This window comes from Salvia miltiorrhiza, unplaced genomic scaffold, assembly GCF_028751815.1.
Source record: "Salvia miltiorrhiza cultivar Shanhuang (shh) unplaced genomic scaffold, IMPLAD_Smil_shh original_scaffold_350_2, whole genome shotgun sequence".
Taxonomy (NCBI): domain Eukaryota; kingdom Viridiplantae; phylum Streptophyta; class Magnoliopsida; order Lamiales; family Lamiaceae; genus Salvia; species Salvia miltiorrhiza.
Window position 1 is genome coordinate 373194 of NW_026651531.1, and position 16229 is coordinate 389422.

General features: G+C 41.0%; 1 long non-coding RNA gene across 1 annotated transcript; it reads right to left on the reverse strand.

Moving 5' to 3' along the window:
- Positions 1–278: 278 nt before the first annotated feature.
- On the reverse strand, positions 279–3225 carry LOC131004183 (uncharacterized). Its single transcript, XR_009094922.1, has 3 exons — positions 3185–3225; positions 1193–1255; positions 279–555 (listed from the first exon to the last, which is right to left on the reverse strand). It is a non-coding gene; the product is annotated as an uncharacterized LOC131004183 (long non-coding RNA).
- Positions 3226–16229: the final 13004 nt, after the last annotated feature.

Genomic DNA, 16229 nt, shown 5'->3' on the forward strand with positions numbered 1-16229 from the left:
CAAAACTTGGAATAGCTTACCATTCTGCTTCGTTGAGTGTGATGCGATGAAGTGCTGAGCTTTGTCGATTGAAATCTAGACACTTTAGTGATCCATTCTAAGTTTGGCTTAAATAAACTCTTAGGCTCAGAGCAAACGAACTGCTCTGATACCACTCTGTCACGACCGGCCTTAATTAGGGATAATTAAGTCGGGAAACCATGACTGGGGAAGGGAAATTACGAAGCGGGTTTAGAAAGGGGTGCATAAAAGAATACTCAAAGAGCTTGAATACGTGTGAAATATTCCTTAAAAAGGAAAAAGGCATAGTTCGCATAAAAAGGGTACTCAAAGAACTTGTATACGCATTATATTCCTTAAAAGGAAAAAGGCATCGTTAGGGCTTGGCTAAAACATTATCAGAGTTTGCAACGGAAGGCGTAACTGAAATAATCAGTGTTTACAGCGGAATGCATAACTGAGATACATGTATGAAGACATGTATCCTTTCTGAGCCTACTTTAAGTTCGACAAAAACTCCACTCAGCAACACTTCATCGCCCATCACAGCTCAACCTGCACAAACATAAACATCGAAGGGCTAAGTACAAGAGTACTTAGTGGGCAGTTGCCAAGCATATAACATAACATCATTAACAATTTCACAATATCGCATAAGAGGCATGAGTTTCTTTCATATCCTTTGCTCATTAAACATTTCCAAATTCATAAATAGCATAAGGGCATTCTTCATCATTAACAATCATAAACACGCATCGTGTCGTGGAGAAGGCCTTCCCCAACGAACACGGGCATCGCGCCGTGAAGGGGGCCTCCCTCAGCGGTCACGGCATCGTACTATTGAGGGAGGCCTCCCCCAATAGACGCTGTAACACTGGAATACTGGCATCGCGCCGCTAGGGAGGCCTCCCTCAGCGGACACGGGCATCGCGCCGTGAGGAAGGCCCTCCTCAGCGGACACGGCATCGTACTGTTGAGGGAGGCCTCCCCCAACAGACGCAAGCATCAAATATAAGCATAAACTTATCAGCGTAAAACATTCAAGCGTAAATAAGCGTAATCATTTAACGTGCATCATAATAAAGCTTAACTCATTTAAGCGTAATAAAGCATACCATACTTGAAGATCCAATTTGCATTTTAAAGCATAACACTTGCATAGCATTTTATTTACGCGTACGAAATTGCCCACCTGATAGCAAAGTTTTGCTAAGGTACTCTAACTCCTTGTGTAGTTCTTACTCTCGCGCTTGACCTTAATCACGAGAATATAAAATAAGACATTGCCTCGAGGAAAATTCTTAATTAATGAGAAAGCGTAATTTAACTATGCATGAATCTGGTATGCATGAACTAATACTCTGAGCGAAAATCGGGAATTCTACTATTAATCCTCGTTAATAGATTTAGCTAATTCTCGTCTAGCGCGGTCGAATAAAACTGTGATTCTTCCTTCCTCATCGGAATATTCCAGTCGTGAAATAAACCTCGCATTTGTACTTGATTGAAAAAGGACTAACTCGGCTTTAAACGAGGTGTGACCTTGTAGAAATTATCGGGCTTTTCAATAGAAGCATCATTACTAGCGTAACCTCAAATAATTAATAGGCTCAAAAGAGAGTAGCCAATTAATTAAATAAACCAGTGGCTTAAATGAAATAAACAATAATGGCTTGCTTTAAAGTCGGAAGTCCAAAAACATTAATTAATAAACTGGGCGGCTCATTACTGATAAATAATTGGGCTCCATCAAAAATTGATACTGCTAGGCTTAGCTCAAAGGAGTAACTTCAGCTCAAGCTTTAAAAGAATTAAAGCCCAACTTAAAAAGTCTTCGACCCAAAACAATTAAAATAGGGGTCCAAATAATAATTAATGTGGACTGAAAAGAATTAATCTTAGCCCAAAAAGGCAATTTAATCGGCCAAAATGATGAATTAAACTGGCCCAACGAAATATAAATGAGACTAGAATAATAGCCCATCATAAAATATGCATCAGCCCAACTCCTTAATTAAATCGAGCCCAATAGAATTAATGAGAAGGGCCAATTAAATAGAAGACTGGCCCAATTCGAATTTAACTGTGAAAGCCCAAGAAATTAAAATAAAATCAAGCCCAGTTTAAAATAATTCGGCCCATAATAAATTAAAAGGGAAAGCCCAATTTCCTTAAAATAAAGAAGCTCAAATTCGGCCCAATCAATAACTCAAGCCCAAAATAATTAAATGCAATGGCCCAAACCAAATAAAATGGAAAGCCCAAACAAATTTAGCCCAACACTTCCTCTCCCAACTCTCGGTCCTCTCTCTCTCTAATCAAACTCTCGGTTCTCTCTCTCTTAACTCTCAAATCAGCCGACACTCTCCCTCTCTTCCTCAAGACCGGCCGATCGGCCTCTTCTCCTCTCACCGAGATTCCGTTCGGCCACCGCCTGCTCCGACCGGCATCGTCTGCCGACGCGTCAAAGCCCCGGCGCCGTCCTCTTTCCTTCATCGCAAAGCCCAAATCGAGCCCTAGACTAATCTGGTAGGTCGCCGCTGCTGTCACGCCCTTGTCTGGAGCCATCGCCGCCGTCTGGAGCGGCTGCTGCTTCGCCTGGAGTCGCCGCCGACTGCTGCTGCTCGTCCGGTGGTCAGCGATCGTCGTCTGGGAGAGCGCCGTCGTCGGTCGCTGCTGCTCCTTCGTTCGGAATCCGGAGAATCAGTCGGCCTCTCTCAACATCAGTCGAGATTCAGTCGCCTTCTATGCTCCAACCGGCGTCGGCTGCCGCCGAGCTTAGGTCCGGCGTCGTTCAGCTTCCGCCAGTTCCGTCCGGCGTCGGGGTTCGGCAGTTGCTTGGGCAGTCGGCCCTTATTCTCCAAAGCTAAGTTTAACTTCTATGCAATTATAAATCCTCGTTCGTGAATCTCTTGATGAACTATAGCTATCATAGTGTAATATACACCCATTTCCTGAAGCTTTTATTCTATGTCGATTATGCAAGGGTTCTACTAGCTATAGGGGTCTGTTTCTGTATCAAGAGTTTCTTAGTGCCTTGTGAAGGAAACATAGGTAAAAATTTGATTTCGTGATTGCTTAATCCATCTATGCATATATATACACACCTGTATACTATGTATTTCCTTTTAAACATATGCTTGATGATGCGAAATTGATCGAATAAGTTGAGCTTAGTATATACCTTGTAATTGATGTTGGTTGGCTGCTGTGGTGTTAAATGAACTGGAATAATTCTGAAATAAATCATACTTGTTTCTTTCAATAAATGCAGGTTGCAAATGGAAGAAAGGTGGGAACATTAAGGCAAGCTTACCGTGAGAACTTGGCAGGAACAAGATAGGCACTGATCTTCAATAATTCTTGGTGAAATGAAGTGAGAGTGAGAGTTGTTTGTTGGCTGAAGTTAACAACTAGTAGAGGAGAAGAAGTTTCTGCTGCAACTTGAGTATGGTGGGGGAGTTGGTGGTTGTGGAGTTGGCGGGGAGCAAAGGGTAGTGGAGTTGGTGGAGTTACTTTCATGATTTGAAAGATGGTGCAGGCAGCATAGGGTATGGTGGAATGACCACCTACTTGCTTTTGTACTATGCAGATTTTCTTTTGATTTTGTGTCAATACTTTAGTGAGTGGTATTAAGTGGCCACGTAGAGTCCACAACCTTTGTGGTATACTAGACGATTTTCCCCAAGCTGGGAACTAGACTGTAATCTGTGAACTGTAAATAAATACTGGCTTCGATTTTAAATCATCGCATTTCTGTATCTGTTTGATATCTTTTTCCTTGCCTGCTAACTTAATAAACTGTAATATAACTTAAATTAAATCCGTAGATTTAATCTGCGTTGCAGTCGGAATAATTCCTCGACTTCTAGTAGCACTAATAAAATATAAATGCTTCTGTTTTTCGATTAATAAATAACATGACTTTGCTAAGTCAGTTATAACTTGAAAATAATAATTATTGAATGGCTCAATAATCCTCGTCGCGTTTTTCTCATACTTATAAAAGTATAAAGCTAAAATAATAACTTCGTTTCTGATAAAAAAAAATCAGGACCATAAACTGGATTCATTTATAAAAATTGCATTTACTAGTTTCAATCATAATTAAAAGAGCGGGCTACTACATACTACCCCTCTTAACAAAAATTTCGTCCCGAAATTTGCATATCTCTGCTAAAACAGTTCGGGGTATTTTTCCTTCATCTTGTCTTCAAGTTCCCACGTAGCTTCTCTTGTCTGCGGTGTCTCCATAAGATTTTCACTTGATGTGATTGAGGCTGATTTCGCAAGTGTCCGTGTATTGCTGGCAAAGAGGTGTGGTTGTTCTCAATTGCTGAACCTCGTTGTCTGTTGGGGCATTGCGTGGAGTAGTGACCCTTTTGGCCACAATTGTAACAACCGTTAGTTCCGGCACGACAGACACCCCTATGCATCTTACCACAATTTGGGCAAGGTGAAATTCCTTTCTGACCTTGGTTACCTCTAGTTGGCTCGAGGTTAGTCTGTGCCTCGTACCTTTGTTGAACATACTGTTCAGCCCGTTCATTTTCTTGCGATATTGTCTTATTAGTCTGATTGATATTGTCTTCATTGTTGTCCCACTTGCGCTTCCCTTTGAGAGTATGTGAGGCTACTGGTGGATCGTTTGGCGTTGATATTAATGGTGGGGCTGACTTGTCCGACGGCATTGCAGCTTCAATGTCAAGTGCCCTGTTCAGAGACTCCGTGTATGAGAGTCCTCCGTGGCTTGCTAAAGCCATCTTAATTTCGTGTCGCAGACCGACACAAAATTTCTCTGCCATCTTCTCATCTGTGTCTACTTGTTGTGGAGCAAACCTCGACAGGTTGCAGAATTCCTTGTCGTATTCAACCACAGATTTCTTTCCTTGCTTTAATTCGTAGAACTCAGCTTCTTTCTTCTTCCTATAGCTTTTCGGAATATATTTATCATATAATCCTGTCTTAAAATCTTCCCAAGTATAACTTTGCCCATTGTTCAGGTGTCAAAATTTTTCGACGTGCTTCCCACCAGAAGTCAGCTGATCCTGTTAGCTGGAATGAGACGCAAGATAGGCGCTCCTCATCAGTACAACGTAGAAAGTTGAAAATACGTTCCATTGCACGCACCCAAATCTCAGCTTCAGCCGGTTCACTCATTCCGTCAAACGTAGGTGGATTTTGCCTTAAAAAGAGTTCTTCGACTCTCCTAGTTGGGGGCGGAGGGGGGTAGGTTATGTCCTCTAGCATCTTGTGGTTCTTCTGGTACAGCGTTATGGTTTCTGCGATTGTTATTGTTTCTCGTAGGGCGTCCTCTCTTAGGCGGCATTCTGATAGCAGGGATGTGTCAATTAGTACACTCTAGCATAATCGAATACAAACCTCTAAAGAATTCTTGTAAAGGTCAACTTATTCTAACTTGTAAACAAGTCAAGACTCCAATGACAACATTGATGTAGTAAGCTTTAAGGGTCCTTAGCATCTCATTTCCATGAGTCATATCAATTCTTAAGCATATAATATCTCATCATCTAAACTGGATACTTAGGCATAAGTCATGGAGATTTATAGCGGCTATAAAATCACGAGCTTAAAAATTATTCTATACGCATCACTTATCTTGCTTCTTTCACTATAGCCACCAAAAGATACAGTCGAAGTTCTTCTACGTTTGCTTCTATGTTCTGTCGTAGTGGTGATCTCATAACTTAATAGCTCTATGTTCATAGGGATTTATTCCATAGGCATACTTAATCGCACTTGCGTAAATCATTTCATTCAATAACAACATAACAAAGCTATTGACAGTTACTCACTTTGTTATTACGATAGTTCTCACTTTTTGTAAACATTAACTCAAAACTTGGAATAGCTTACCATTATGCTTCGTTGAGTGTGATGCGATGAAGTGCTGAGCTTTGTCGATTGAAATCTAGACACTTTAGTGATCCATTCTAAGTTTGGCTTAAATAAACTCTTAGGCTCAGAGCAAACGAACTGCTCTGATACCACTCTGTCACGACCGGCCTTAATTAGGGATAATTAAGTCGGGAAACCATGACTGGGGAAGGGAAATTACGAAGCGGGTTTAGAAAGGGGTGCATAAAAGAATACTCAAAGAGCTTGAATACGTGTGAAATATTCCTTAAAAAGGAAAAAGGCATAGTTCGCATAAAAAGGGTACTCAAAGAACTTGTATACGCATTATATTCCTTAAAAGGAAAAAGGCATCGTTAGGGCTTGGCTAAAACATTATCAGAGTTTGCAACGGAAGGCGTAACTGAAATAATCAGTGTTTACAGCGGAATGCATAACTGAGATACATGTATGAAGACATGTATCCTTTCTGAGAATAACTGAAAATAATAATTATTGAATGGCTCAATAATCCTCGTCGCGTTTTTCTCATACTTATAAAAGTATAAAGCTAAAATAATAACTTCGTTTCTGATAAAAAAAAATCAGGACCATAAACTGGATTCATTTATAAAAATTGCATTTACTAGTTTCAATCATAATTAAAAGAGCGGGCTACTACAAGTTGATCCCGATGTACGCCTCTGTGCAGTACCCTGCAAACAGGGCCACCACCGCCAAGGCCACCGGGATGGGGGGCCCCATCCAAGAAATTAGGTTTTCTAACCCTACAATTCAAGATCTGGATTCTCTGGCCTAATTTCCTTATGCGTGCTACCTGTTGCTCTGCCACTCCAGCTCCAGCTCGCCGGCCACCTTCTCGGAGCACTCCAATTCGTCGGCGGTCGGCCTCACCCTGCCAGCCTCCCTCTCAGTTCGCCGGCGAAGGAGGAGTTACAGGTCGGCAACTCCCTCTTTCACACTCTCTCTTTTACTCTCTGCCCAACTCTCTTTCACACTCTCTCTTTTACAGCTCTCTCGACGCACGCACGCACCGGTCGCCGCTGCGCCGCTGCGCCGCACCATTTTGATTTTGTTAGATAAATTGTTGACTTCAGCCATTTTTGAGAGATTAAGTTTGTTAGATTCGGTCATTTCAGCCATTAAATTTGTTGATTTCGGCCATTGATTTGGCAGCCATTTTGTTAGATTAGATTATGGTTTTTGATTGAGTTTGTTAGATTCAGCCATTTCAGATTGGATTTATCGAAATTTTATGGTTTTTGAATTGGATTTGGCAGCCATTTTGATTTATCATGTTGACAGATTGGTTTTGGCAGCCATGTATTTATCATGTTGACGAGAATATTTTAGTAGTCCACACTATGAATGAGGTATCATGGAAGAGACTTTTCTCTCAAGAACAGTAACTCTCATGTGGAGTAACAGTAAACTTTAGTCTTTTTCCTCCGCGTGCTCTCCTCCGCGTGCTGCTTTTTGCGTGACACCCGGTTACCGCCGACCCCGACACAGGACCTCCTCCGAGCAGCAGCAGCAGCAGAGAGGCGATCTGCACGTCAACGGCGGCGATTGGGGAGCGGAGTCGAGGCGGCGATTGGGCAGCAGCAGCGATTGGGGAGCGGAGTTGAGGTGCGGTCGGATTGAAACAACTTGACCGCGATCTCTCTCTCTCGCCCGATCTTCTTCCTCGCGAGCTCCACCGCGAGCTGCTCCAGCAAGGCCGCCGGCGTCGTTCATGTTTGGAGGGCCGGAGCCGCGAGCCTGCTCCCTGCCCCTGTCCATTCCAGATAGCAGCCAGTCCAGAAGCCACCGGCCAGCCGCAGCCTCGTGCCCCGCAGCAGTGGCCACCTCCGGTCTCTTCTCCAGAATCCCGTTGCGCCTCCTCCGAGATCCGGCAGATCTGGTGCCTTCTCCACCACCGCGCGAGATCTCTGGAAAGATCCTCGCCGGTCGCGGCTCAAAGCTGCGTCGGAGCGGAGCGTCGACCACTCCGGCAGGAGCTCCTAGCTACTTGTCGCCGTTCACAGTTCAACAACCCGATCTAGATCCCCTCTCTGGGGAGACTCCAGATCCTCAGACGCTGCTCGCCTCTTGCCGCCGTCGCCACTTCGGCAATCATGTCGACGGGTGGGCTTAACCTACCGGTTGTCTCCAACAATTTTATTCATAATTCTTCCCTGCCACACAATAAAAATCATAACCCATCGGGGGGAATTGCTAATGTGTCAAGCTCTGTTCTGCCAGAGGCATCTCAGCTGCACCGGGACCCAAGCCCGCCTGTGGGGTTGGCGGCATCTGTTCATCGTGTGGATGGCTCGTCTGCCGATCAGCGCAGTCGAAACATGGCTCCTAATGCCAACCTTCCAGGGAAGATTTCTAATATTGTTCCAGCAAATAACCGCTCCCAACAGAAGACGACTAACACACCTCTTCTTAAATCATATGTCGATATTACTGCGAATCGGACGCCGCGTCGTCCGGATGTTGCTGCACATCATTATCATGCTCTACGCCCTACAAAAGAAGGTGATCACTATTGTTTCAAGATGCCTACAGAGCTTCATTTGAAGCAGATTTCTGACCTTAATCATGCTTTGACGGGAAGGTTGTTGTTAAACAAAGGGGAGACGCCCAAGCCTGCGTTGATGATTAAAAAGGAGCTTCAGAACATGTGGAATATCAGTTCGCCTTGGCAACTCATTCCTTTGGGTAAAGGATACTATACCATAGTCTTCCAGAACGCAGAGGATAAACAACGAGCTAAAGCCAAGTTGATTTGGGAAGTTTTTAATGGACATCTCCGCCTTCGCGAGTGGGCGAAGAACTTTGATCCGTTTAAAGAACTCTCGTCGTTGGCAAACGTTTGGATTCGTATACATTATTTGCCTATCGAATATTGGCATGCGGAGGTGCTGGCTGGAATTGCACGTTTCGTGGGCCATCCGCTGAAGATTGATGGTGCTTCGATTACTCGAGATTTCGGACAGTTCGCTCGTGTTCTTGTGGAGTTAGATATGTCCAAATCTCTCCCTACTACACTTCTATTTGATGGGGGTGACTATTCTTTTCATGTTGAGTTTACTTACGAGTACTTACCGTATTATTGTTCCAAGTGTAAGATCACGGGGCATTCTCCCGATAAGTGTCGTAAAGCTAATCTGCCAGTGGAGGCTACTATGAAGCCGTCTGGAAAACAACAAGCAATAGCGAAACAATGGCAGGAGGTTTCTGAGCCAGGGATTTCTGGGGGTGAATCGATTCCGGTGGGGCTACAATCTGAACAGGTGCGGGCTTCACCAGCACATGGAAATAACAGGATACGACAAGAGGTTGTCGAGGAACAGCATGCGGTGCAGCAGAAGGTCTCATCATGCGCTGCAACCCTTATTGAGAATAGTTTTGCTGCTTTAGAGTCGAGTGAGCAGGTTGTGACGTCCCATGAGGATGTGAACGAGAGGGATGACCGTATTTTGTCAGGGCCTGATTCGTTGGAAGTTGTGCTAGTCCCGGTAACTTCGGAGCATCAACTGGATGGCAACGATGAGGATGTGGATGAGGATATAGAGATGGAGACACCGAATGGAGTCGTGAATCTTGCGAAGAATGTGGCAGCTGCTGCAGAGGAGGGCAATAGCTTGCGGAATGAAACTTTGGCGCTTAAGGATGCAGTGGCGGAGAAGCAGTCGGAGGTTGGGACAGATGGTTTTGTGAGTGAGCAGGTTCATTCTCCGATTCAAAAGGAGGTTGTTGGAGATAAGCAGTCCAATCCTACTCCGGAGGATATTGCTGGTCGTATAAGTCGGTTAGAGGAGCAGGTTAATCAAGGGATGTTATTGCTCTCGGAGCCGAAGCGCGGACGTGGCCGTCCAAAAGGATCGGGAAAAGGAAGTGAGCTTGGTCATGCAGTTCCGACTGATAGCATTAAAAACCGCCTCAGAAATGCGGAGGGTCTTGGATTTCAGCCGAGCAACTTCGTTGTTGACCATAGTAGCAGCAACACGATGCGTACTATGAACAATATTGCGAACCTCCGTTGGTCGGATGTAATGGCCATGGAAAATGATCGAAAAAAGGATGACTATCATTCCAATATGGATTTTAATATTTGATTGTTGGTTTTTGCGATAACGTTTAGACTTTTCTGAGCGTTTTGTTTTTTTTTTATCGGACTCTTTTAGAGTCTCTGTTCCTTGCTTGCGTCTTGTGCATTCAAGGGTTTTTATTTCTTCTTTTTATATTAAACTTCCATTTCAGCAGTATTTATCATGTTGACAAATTGATTTTTGATTTGGCATCCATTTTGGCATATTGGATTATGGGAATTTAAAAATAGCAGATCCATGGATCTGGACCCGTGGATCCGCGGATCTGGCGGATCTGGATCCAAAATATTCAGATCCACGAATTTGGATCCGGATCTGGATCTCATAGATAAAAACGGATCTGGATCTGGTATTGATGAGATCCGGTCCAGATCCGGCCCGTTGCCATCCCTAGAGGGGGTTGGGGGGAGGAAGATGGATTGGGTTTTTTTTTTAATTATTAAAAATTAAATTTGAAATTAATCAATTTAGAATTTAGATTTAAAAATAATTCAAAATTACTAATTATATAAATAACTTATTAATTATAAATTTACAAACAAACTTAACCAACTAAACAATAATTTCTTGAATGATGTGCCAAAAAGAAACGTCGCTTCGGCGGGACGTTGTTTTGAAAGAGTAGTTAATTTTCCTTTTTTTTGATAAATCTAAAATAGTCACTTTTTTTTCAATTAAATATAAAATAGTTACTTGATTGTTCACTTCGTTCCACGAGACAACTAAATCCCAAATTGATTTGCAAATTCGTTTGTTAGGATTTCGTTATCTAGTTTGGTAGGAGATCGCGATTTCGTATACGTGTTTAATTTCAATAATACAGAATTCATTCCCCACTAAATATTCCTTCTTTTTTTTCTTTTTTCTTTTTTTCTTTTTTTGTGAATCCCCATTTTTATACTCCATCCGTCTCACTATAAGTGAGATCTTTTTTTTGGGCACGGGAATTAAGAAATGTGTATTTTGTGTGTATGTGAAAAAGTGAAAAGGTGATTAAAAGGAAAAGCTTTTACCCAAAAAGGAAATGTCTCACTTACAGTGGGATGCTCAAAATAGAAAGAGTCTCAGATACAGTGGGACAGAGGGAGTATACTAAAAGGCATCAAAAGGGTACAATGAGTACTTATACAATAATTTAAGGTTAAATCATAATTTCGTATAAATCAATATATGAAAATGACCACTTTGTTATAGTAAAAATAAAAATTATCAATTCAATATAAAAAATTTAAAAATTAGTCATTTTCTATGTAAATATAAATTTACTCTTAACATAAAAATAAAAAATTAGTAATAAATTCATTTGCACTACTCCTCACAAACTCACTACATATTTTCAAAAAGAATAATCACACATAAGTCTCTCTCTCCATATATACACCGACATAATAGAGCTGAGTTGCTTTATTTCATTTTCGCCCGTTAATTTCAATTAAGTGCCCGTTTGGTTCAAGTAGAGGAATGGAAAGGGAATGAAATCAAGTAAAGGAGTGGAATGGTAACAATAACCATTATTTTTATTGAGTGTTTGGTTTAACAATGAAAAAGAATCATTAGTAAGGGATTCCCTTTCTTTTGTTTCCCCTCTATTTTAAGGGGTAACAAATTGAGTGATTGGATTATCCTCAAGTAAGAGTAATGATTATCTCATTACCAAACCAAACAACAAGTAATGGATTCAATTACTCGATTTCCTTTCCAACCTCTAGAAACAACCAATCAAATCTGGGCTAAATCTTTCAAGAATCTTTCACTCCTCACTTTATATTTGTGATTATCTTATCTCTCCTCACTTTACGAATTTTAAAGGTATGCACGCAGATTAACCAAAGAAAAATCGCTTCTTCTTCTTTGTCTTCTCTTTCTTTTTTGAAAAGTGCGCCAGATTTGCTGTACAATTTCAGTTTTGATGTTAATCTCCTAATTGAGTGCGCCATATTTATTTTTCATTTTTTTGTACATTTCGATGTGATCGATGATGGAAAACTTTACTTAATGTTAAATAGAGTTGAACTCTTAGGTTTCTATTTTCATTTTCTATTGCCTTGACAACACAACTCGATGTCGCAAACCTTAATTCCAGAGAAGGAGATGTAGATCTTCGAAAGATTTTGTTTTTAATAGAAATCTGAGAAAAACTTAAACTCGGTTTGATTTTAATTGAAAAAAAAATTAAGTGATAGAGAAATTGATGTGGATTTAATCAAATATGTGAGGTTGTGTCAATTGTTGCGGAGGTGAGTTTGTGTTGTTAATGTTCTTCAATTCACAACGAATTTAATGAATTCACAACTGAATCGCTAGTGCTAGTTGTGAATTTAAATTCTAAAGCTTGTATTCACAACCAACATTATTTCTAGTCGTGAAATCAAGATTTAAAAGTCGAATTCACAACCGAATAGCTAGTGTTGGTTGTGAGTTCAAGTTTTAAAGCTGAATTTATGTGACGCCCGGGGACGAAGTGCGGAGTGATCGCCGGTGCAAAAGAGGCACAGATAAGGAGCGGCTCCGATTAAGACTTCCAAGCGGAGGGGCACAGGGATTAACCGAAACACACCCGAACGAGAGGGATTCCGAGAATATGCAGGTATGAGACTGCATGTTCGAGGAGAGCTTAAATGATTTGATAGGTGCTACTCATATCAACAAGATGCATCTTCTTTTCTGGTGCCCACGTGGAAGAAACTCTAAGGTTAAGCGTGCTTGGCTTGGAGCAATTTCGGGATGGGTGACCCCTTGGGAAGTTTCTCGGGGAGCGTGCGAGTGAGGACAAAACACGCTACAAAAGACTCGTGTTGGTCTGTGGGGACAACCGTCAACTTTGGAGCCGGGCTATTACAATTTACAACCAACACTTTTTCTAGTTATGAAATCAAACTTTAAAACTCAAATTCACAACTGATTAGTTAGTGTTGAATTCACAACTAGAAATAGTGCTAGTCGTGAATTTGAGTTATAAAACTTGAATTCACGACTAAGGCCCTGTCTAAACGGATATCGAATATTAGATAATCTGATAAGGAAACCGAACAATTCAGGTTTGGTTACCCAATAATCGATTTTTTCAGTTATCGGTTATTAAATTTCTAAAAATTTCGGATATCGGTTAACTCGATAACCTAATTCGATTAGGGTTAACCGAATAACCGATTTTTATTAAATTTATAATTTAAATATTTATATTTTAATTATAATAGTTATATATTTTTTTAAAAATGATATTTAGTTAAAATAAAATTATGTTATATTAAGAGAACAAGAAAGAGTCTTAGCGCAGTGGATAAGTAGCGCCTTATATATGTTGGAGACCCGTATTTGAATCTTCCAAGTAGTAACTTTCGCAAGTTTTATTTTTTGAATGGGTGTTCGGGAACGATTAGCAAATTTGAACCCAATTCGGTTTCGGGTAATCGAAATTTTTGGTTCAGGTAACCGAATAATGCTATTTCTATGTGAATTTAAGATTTAAAACTTTAATTCATGGTTAACACTATATATGGTTGTGAATTCAAGCTTTAAAACTCGAATTCACAACCAATACTAGTTATTATGTTGAGAATTCACATTTTAAAGCTTGAATTCACAAATGAGAATAGTCTTGGTTGTGAATTCGAGTTTTAAGGCTAGAATTCAATACTAAAAATAATCTTGGTTGTGAATTCGGGTTCAATGGATAATTTTTAATTTTTTTTATGTGTATGGTAAAATGGTAAGTGTGGCAAATTTTTAATTTTTTTTTAACTTTTCCGAAGTGGCCATTTTTAAAATCTACTCAATTTGTAATCTTGACTTTCGACATTTTTGTAAAATTATTCTTAACTTGCATTTTTACTTCAAAATCCTTTGGAAAAAAATGATTTTTATATATCGTTTTAAAGACTTCAACGATGAAATAATAAATCACCTCACCAGAATTTGCATTGTTCAGTATCTAAAATTATAAAAAAACACCCATAAACTTTAAGATTCGGTGATGCAACTTATTGTTCATTTGCTGGATTATGTAAAGCTTTCAACAGTTAGGAAATTTTTAAAGTAAAATGTAAGTTGATAACATTTTTTAGAAAAAAAATGAAAATTTGAGACACATTATGAAGACCTCCTTAATTTATGCTATTTACCTTACAATAAGAAAATGTAACACTCGCTCCGTTCACAAAAAAAATATCACGATTTTCTTTACGATTCGTCCACAAAAAATTTATCATTTTCAATATAATTCACCATCTTATTAACATTAGGGGTGTAAGTGAGTCGAGCTAGCTCGCGAGCTACTCGGAATCGGCTCGAAAATTACTCGAAATCGACTAGATGTTAGTAGAGTCAAGCTCGAGCTCGAACTACTCGATTAACTACCGAGCCCAAGTTCGAGTTTCTTGATACTCGACTCATTAGGCCCGCGAGCCTAATCGAGCCCAAACAATTATATATATATATATATATATATATATATATTATAGGCCCAAAATAAATATACTTTAGCCTACAAGAAGGCCCAAATCACAAGCCCAATTATATTGTAACAATTAGCAATTACGCAAAACCTTAAGAGCCTCCAACCTCTCTCCCGAAGAATTGGAATTTGGAAGAAATCTGAAGACTGCACGCCAACGAAACCGCCGTCGACAGAGAAAAGGACGCAATCGAGCTCGGATTAGCCAAACTCTGCCTCGAAAGAAACATTCCCTACTTGGGAATCTGCAGCGGATCGCAGATCCTAAAGGGTCACCGGCATCCGGTCAGGATTGTTGATGTCACCCCTCGGCATCAATGGTTCAATGCCTCTTTAGATGACGCTGACAAAGAGATTTGGGTGAATAGCTATTACCATCCGGCGAAGCTCCGACGAGCCTAACAGTAGCAACAGTGCAGCACGGAGCCTCTGCGGCGCCTCCTTTGGTTCTCCTTTTTCCAGCCCAGCGCGACTGCTCTCCTTCCTCGGCGCGACTACTCTCCTTTTCCCAGGCCGGGGCAACTGCTCTTCACAATCGAGGTTAACCGAGTCGAGCTCGAGTTCGCGAATATGGCATCGAGTCGAGCTCGAGCTAAAAAAAATCAAGCTCGACCGAGTCGAGCTCGAGCTTCATGAAAATAGCCGAATTTGAGCCTGAGCAGAGCAATACTCGACTCGACTCAGCTCATTTACACCCGAAATTAACCTTCAATTATGTATTATTTACAAAATTTGCCATTGATGCTATCATTATTCCACTTTGATGGTGACGAGACCTTACTGGAAGTCTTTAGAAAAAGTTTTAATCCATTGAAAGATGAAAAACCCAAAGCATGAGCTGGGAGTGGTTCTTTTATTTTTATCTCCATGCATATTTTGTATTTTTTTTAATCAAGGAAAAGGAACTTTCATTAATAAGGTACCAGAGATACCCAAAAAATTACACAAGAGCAGTGAGCAAGTTATTTTCACACCAGGAGGAGAGATTCAACTCCTTGTTTACAATCTCGAAAATCTTATTCCAACACCACAAATGTACCTTAATCTCTGAAACGGTACTCCGGGAATCCCAAACTTCTCATTCGAATCTACTTTCATTCCTTCTTTTCCACATTGTCCAAATGGAGCAAACCCACAGGGACTTCATCAACTTATCCAACCTCTTCCCAGAGCCAAGACCCACAAACGTACAGAAAAATTCACCAATCGAATTAGTTCTAGTTGTGCTGATTCCCAGCCACAACTGTATCTCATTCCAAACCTCCTCCGCCTTCGGGCACTGCAGGACAAGTGGTTTGACGATTCTGTATGAAGCTTGCATGCATTGCATTTAGAGTCCTCTTCTCCAATGGCTACACTCCTCTTTCTCAAGTTGTCGCAGGTCAGTATCCTGTTCCTAATCACCCTCCACGCCGTCATAATTGCCTTGTGGGATGCTTTGCTGTTCCACACCATTGCTAAGTGCTTCAGATTTGATGGTGGCGCAAGAGTTGCATTTTTACTCGCCTTTAGAGCATCATAGGAAGATTTTGTAGTGTACTCGCCTGAAGCCGTTGCACTCCAACTCCAACTATCCTTGATACCTGCACTTGGAGCACAAACAACTAACATGGAAAGAAGTTTAGTGACAGCCCCCTCCCCTCTCTCCCGAAGCTCCCTTCTCCAGTTTAGGTCCTATTCCCAACTTCCATGAACCCAATTCCCCGACTCTCTTACACTAACTTCCTTATCCACACTGAGATGAAAGAGTCTTGGGAAGACATCCTTGAGTGGTTTTTTCCCAACCCAAAGATGAG